This window comes from Pinus tabuliformis, chromosome 3_2, assembly GCF_031772625.1.
Source record: "Pinus tabuliformis cultivar Carrire ecotype Pingquan chromosome 3_2, CPIR1, whole genome shotgun sequence".
Classification (NCBI taxonomy): Eukaryota; Viridiplantae; Streptophyta; class Pinopsida; order Pinales; family Pinaceae; genus Pinus; species Pinus tabuliformis.
In genome coordinates this window covers 1,220,468,063-1,220,474,922 of record NC_142302.1, presented here as the reverse complement: position 1 = coordinate 1,220,474,922, position 6,860 = coordinate 1,220,468,063, and positions in this window count along the sequence as shown.

The following is a 6,860-nucleotide window of genomic DNA, read 5'->3' as shown; positions in this document are numbered from 1 at the left end:
ACAATTGGAATCAGAGCAGGTCCTTCAGAGAAGCTTGATCGCTTGAAGGTAGATCGTTCATCATGAGCAACTACGAGAGAGAAGCATCAATCAGGCCACCGATTTTTGATGGGACAAACTTCAATTATTGGAAGGTAAGAGTTACTGCATATCTTCAATCTCTTGGTACAGAAGTTTGGGACATTGTAGAAACAGGCTATGCTTTTCCTTCAGCTACTCCTACAGATCCAGCTGAGAAAAAGAATTATGAAACAAATGCAAAAGCAGTCAGTACTCTATTAGGAAGTATATCCCAAACAGAATTCATGAAGGTAATGCACTTCAAATCAGCAAAAGAGATATGGGACAAAATGGTCACGAGCTACGAAGGAGATGAACAGGTAAAACGAGCTAAACTTCAAACTCTCAGGATTCAATATGAGACTCTCAAGATGTATAATGATGAAAGTGTGGCTAATTATTTTCTTCGGGTAGATGAGATTGTTAAGTGTATGAAAAATTTGGGTGAAGAAATAAAAGAGGCTATAGTAGTTGAAAAGATTCTAAGATCATTATCCCCCAAGTTTGAATCTAAAGTATCTGCAATAGAAGAAAAGGAAAATCTCCGTGTTCTCACTATGTCTCAGCTACATGGAATTCTAACTGCTTATGAAATGAGAAAGGGAGGTCCATCAGACAGAAGGGAAGCTGCTTTTAAGGCATCAGGCAAAGAAGATTACTATGAAGCAAGCCATGTTCCATAAGAAGAGGAAGAAGAATCAAACTTTGTCAGAAATCTTCAAAGGGGTTCTAGGAGGTTCAGAGGTAAGCTACCTTTTAAATGCTTTGCTTGTGGAAGAGTAGGTCATTATGTTGCAAAATGTCCTTATAAGGATAAAGGAAAGGAACCTGCTAGATGGAATAAGAAACAAAGTACAAATAAGAAAAGCTACTACACCCATGAAGATAGTGATGGCTTATCAAACAGTGATGAAGATGAACAAGGTAATAAATATAAGCTGTTAATGGCATTTGAAGATGATGATTATGAGGATGCTGTAGATGTGGATAATCTCTATGATGAAATTACTAGACTCAAGAGATGTATAGAAGAAAATAATGTGATCATTGATACTCTACAATTTCAAATTGATGAAAAGGAAAAACATCTTGAAAAACTAGAAGGTGAAATTGTTGGTCTCAGAAAAGAAATTGAGAAAACAAAAGCTATTAATCTTAAGTTTGTCAAAGGATCTGAAACTTTGGATGAGATTATCAATGTGCAGCGGTCTCCTCTAAACAAGACAGGTTTGGGCTATAGTGGAGAAACCTCTCAAGCATCCACCTCAAAAAGTTATCTTGATGCAGCAAGAAGAAATGATCAGAAGAACAATGAAGATAATCAGGTAAAGCAGGGACGAATTACAAACAAAAACTATCAGGGGCAATCCATCTTAAGGGTGAACAAAAGCTACAACCAGCCACAGGTAAAATCTTCTCAGTTTGGTTCAAGAATAGATGAAAATAGAAATTACAATCAGTTGGCTGGTAGATTCAATAACCGCAGAAGCTTCTTCAATGGACAATGCTTTTCTTGCCATAACTTTGGTCACAAAGCAGCTCAATTTGTTGCATATAAAACAATCATGACTAGGGAAGCTCAAAAACAAAGAAGTATGACAGGGATTACAAAAAGGACCTATAACAACTTTTCGGCTCTTGAAAATGAAGTTGAATGTTCTATTTGCAATAATTTTGGTCATCAAGACTCTGAATGCAGGAGCAGGTTTCAGGAGAAAAAGGAACAAGAGCGGAAAAAGGAACAAGCCACAAGCACCAAAACATGGAGAATAAAGGAACCTCAAACAGAAAGATGTGGGATAGCATTTTATGCAGAAGGACAGGAAAATCTATGGTACATTGACAGTGGATGTTCGAAACATATGACAGGTGATAAAGAAAAACTTGAATCTTATTCTACTTTAGAAAAGGGAAAGAAAGTTTCTTTTGGAAATGATACTCCTGCAACTATAAAAGGAAAAGGGATTGCTCCTTTAAAAGAAAAGGTCAAGGCTGGAAATGTTTTGTATGTTGATGGATTGAAGCATAATCTTCTAAGTGTCAGCCAGATGTGTGATCAAAGAACCGAGGTTATTTTCAGATCGAATGGATGTCTTGTTCGTGATCTTGATACAGGTAAAACAGTACTCAAAGGCAAAAGAACTCCAAATAATCTGTACATATTTGAAGAAGGACAACAACAATGCTATCTGAGCAAGGATGAAGAGCACTGGTTATGGCATCGAAGGTTGGGACATCTAAGCTTCTCACAAATAAGGAAAGCATGCAAATATCAGGCAGTTCGCGATCTTCCAGATATCAAAATTCCTGACAACACCATATGCAGATCATGTCAGTTTGGAAAACAAACCAGGACTAACTTTCCAGAGAAGGAAGGATCAGCTAGCATGCCTCTTGAGCTAGTACATACAGATACATGTGGTCCATTCAGGAAAAGAACACCTAGAGGAGAGGAATACTTGATATTATTTATTGACGATTTCTCCAGGTTTGTCTGGTTAGGACTTATGAAGCACAAAGATGAAGCTTTCGAAAAATTCAAATCCTTCAAAGCCTTGGTTGAAAATGAATCAGGTCACAAAATTAAGTGCCTCAGATCCGACAGAGGTGGGGAATTTACTTCAAATGAATTTTTCGATTTCTGTGATGAACATGGCATAAGGAGAGAATTCTCTACAGCTAGAACTCCTCAGCAAAATGGAGTTGTTGAAAGAATGAACAGAACAATCCAACAAATGGCTCGTGCTATGCTTGATGAATCAGGAACTCCCGCAACTTTCTGGGGTGAAGCTGCACATGCTGCGGTTATTATTCTCAACAAGACAAATGTCCGGGTGAACAGCACTCAAACTCCTCATGAGCTCTGGAGTGGTAAAACTCCTTCGGTAAAGCACTTCAAAATCTTTGGGAGCAAATGCTATATCAAGAATACTGATGAGCAGCTTGGCAAACTTGAACCTAGAGCAGATGAAGGCATTCTTCTTGGTTACTCTCCACATAGCAAAGCATACAAGTGCTACAATAAAAGACTTGGCAGAATTGTTGACAGCATTGATGTGGTGGTTGATGAGAAGGGATACATTCCTAGGCAAGTACATCGGGAAGATATCGAAGAAGATGAAGGCTACCCTCAAAGACAGAATGATGAAGAAGAAGAACCTCAAGAAGAACCAGAGGAGCAGACAAGAATAGAAGAGAAAACTCCATCCATATATGTTCAGAAGAATCATCCAGAATCTCAGATTGTGGGGCAGAAAGAAGCAGGTGTACAAACAAGAAGAACAGTTGCAGAAGCCTCAAGCTATTTGGCATTACTATCCTCTACTGAACCACAAAATGTGAAAGAAGCATGCAAAGATGAATGTTGGGTAAAAGCAATGGATGAAGAACTTGAGCAAATCGAAAAGAACAACACTTGGGAGCTGGTTCCTAGACCAAAGGATAAGAATGTTATCGGAACAAAATGGGTCTTCAAAAATAAATTGAATGAAAATGGAGAAGTAATTAGAAACAAAGCCAGACTTGTTTGTAAAGGGTATGCGCAGCAAGAAGGAATAGACTTTGAAGAAACTTTTGCTCCTGTTGCAAGACTTGAGGCCATCCGAATGTTCCTTGCTCTCTCAAGTTTTCAAAACTTCAAAGTATTTCAAATGGACGTGAAATCAGCCTTTCTGAATGGAGACTTGGAAGAAGAAGTGTACGTTGAACAGCCAGATGGGTTCATTCTTGGAAATGATCCAAATCTTGTATGCCGATTGAAAAAGGCTCTCTATGGTCTCAAACAAGCTCCAAGGGCTTGGTACTACCGGTTGGACAAATATCTTCATCAACAAGGTTTTTCAAAAGGTTCAGCAGATAGCAATCTGTATATAAAAGTTGAAAATGACAAATTGCTAATACTTGTTGTGTATGTAGATGACATTATTTTTGGCAGCAATGAAGAAGCTATGAGTCAAAGTTTTGCCTCGGTCATGCAGAAAGAATTTGAAATGTCCTTGCTAGGAGAACTGACATATTTCCTTGGTTTGCAAATCCAACAAAAGGAAGGAGGAATCTTTTTATCTCAAACCAAGTATCTCAAACAGATTTTGAAGAAATATGGCATGGAAGATGCAAAACCAGTATGTACACCCATGGTCACAGGATGTAGTCTCAGTGCAAATGATGAATCTGCAGCAATACATCAACCAACCTACAGATCTATGATTGGAAGTTTACTATATTTGACAGGTACCCGACCGGACATCATGCATGCAATTGGAATAGTTGGAAGATTTCAGGCAAATCCGAAGGAGACTCATCTTCAGGCAGTAAAGAGAATCTTCAAATATCTTCAAGGGACTCAAAATTATGGCTTATGGTATCCTAGAGATACAGATCTTTCTCTTCATGCTTATATAGATGCAGATTGGGCCGGAAGCGTGGATGACAGGAAAAGCACAAGTGGTGGTGCGTTCTTTATGGGTTCCAGACTGGTATCTTGGTTCAGCAAGAAACAGAGTTCGATCGCCTTGTCTACAGCTGAAGCGGAATATGTTGCTGCTGCATCTTGTTGCACCCAACTTCTTTGGATGATGCAGACTTTGCAGGATTTTCAAATCACTTGTACACCACCAATCCCCATCTTATGTGATAATACAAGTGCAATCAGCATCTCAAAGAACCCTGTTATGCATTCAAAAACCAAGCACATACCAATCAAGTACCATTTTCTCCGGGAACAAGTGCTTGAACAGAAAGTCAAGTTGGAGTATGTTCCTTCCAAGGAACAAGTTGCTGATATTCTCACCAAACCATTGCCCAGGGACACGTTTGAATACCTCAGGCAAAAGCTGGGGGTTGTTGATGCATCATCTTATTGTTGAACATCTTCTTATTGGTGGTACAGGCTCAGGGGGAGCACATAATGCATTGTTGGCATTATGGAGAAGGAGATCTTGGAAATAGCTGCAATATGTCTCTATCTCTTTCATGGTGGATCTCTGGTTATTTGTTGCAGATCTGGAGGAGCATGAGCTTAGGGGGAGCATACCCTTTGCCCTTGATGTCAAAGGGGGAGAATGAAGCTGAAGTTTGTAAGGTTGCCATCAAGTCCAAAGGGGGAGATTGTTGGCATTATGTTTTCTGGTATGACTGTATGTTACAGATGTTGTACTTGATGGCAACTCCAGTGGCAAGGCTCTCAGTTTGTTGAAAATTAAGAAGGACGCAGGAAACTAGTTCAGGAGGTGCGTACCCACAGGTACACCATGCAGGGTCCGCGTCCAGTGACGCTGGCCAGCCGTTCAGGGGGTGCGTCCACCCAGTGCACACATTTCAAGGCAGAGAAAAAGCATGTGGGGGTTTCTTGTGTGGTATCTAGCCGACGGTTTTGTGTTTCTATGGTGTCGGCTCGTGGTATTGTTCCATGTTTTGGGGAGGAGCTTGCCTATATAAAGCAAAGGAGTTCATTTGGATTGTGCATTGTCTTTGGTTGAATATCTTATTTGGTGAGATCTAGTCTAGATCTAAGAGGGCGAATCTTCTAATGGACTGTGATCTCTATGGCGCATGATCAGATCTGTAGATCTGACTGTTTGGGTTAGTCTTGAAGTCTTCATATCATTTATATCTGAAGGGACGCAGGTTCAGTGGAAGAAAAGCGCGCCGGGACGCAGTGCAGAGTCTGGAGATCTGCGTGGGGACGCAGGGCAGACGAAGTTCAGGTGCATCTGGGACGCAGCGCAGTGACTGTAGATCTGCGTGGGGACGCAGAGCAATCAAGGTTCAGGTGCGTCTCTGAAGCAAAAGACGCGGCGCGATAGTGTGTTCAGGTGCGTCTCTGTAGCAAAAGACGCGGCGTGATAGTGTGTTCAGGTGCGTCTCTGTAGCAAAAGACGCGGAGCGATAGTATCTTTGGGTGCGTCCCTGAAGCAACAAAACGCAGAACAGTTAAAGGAACAGTGCGTGGGCACGCAGCGCAGCGGAAGGATATCTGCGTGTGGACGCAGAGTAGAAGAAGGTTTACTGCGTCTGGTCGCAGGCCACAGAAGGAAAAATGGCGTCTCTGTTTTAAGATGTTCTGTTGATTGAATTTCTCTGTTGATAAGGTGTTCTGGGTTAGTTCTGTTATTGCTGATCTGATATCTGTAGTGGTCTATATCTGTTATGTACTTGTTGATCATCTGATGCTTTATGAAAAGAAGTAGGGGGTTGTAGCTCCCTTCCAGGAGTAGACTTGAAAACGAGAAAGAGAGAGAGTTGTAGCTCTCTGCAGGTTGCAGCCTGCGTACTGGTAAAGGATTGCACCAGTACAAAATCATTGTAAAAGAAGTTTCTAAATTGAAAGAAGATAGAGACATATTGCAGCAGGTGGTTTTCTCCCACATTGGGTTTCCACCTTACATCTTGTGTTCTTTGGTGTGACTGTCTATTTTCTTTATTCATGCTCATTATTTTATGGTACTGATATGCAAGAATAATTCAAAAGATCAAATAAAGAAGATTTGTTAAATTGCTAGATAATACTGATTCACCCCCCCTCTCAGTATTATTTCCAACATAGGTTCTCCCCTTCTTCTGGATCTTCAGGGTCAATCTCCTTGACCTTGGTGGTGGTCGCAGTGGAACTAGGCTCCGTGTCAATGATCTGCTTCCCTTTGTCATTCCCCTTTTCAGGTTCTGACTCAGAGTCAGAGTATGCGTCAAACTCAGCAGCCTTCGACTCGGCCAGCAGTGACTGCTTGGCCCGACACTCACTTGTGTTGTGAGTGAAGCTCTTATGGAACTCACACCACTTTCCTGTGTCCTTCTTTGTTTCT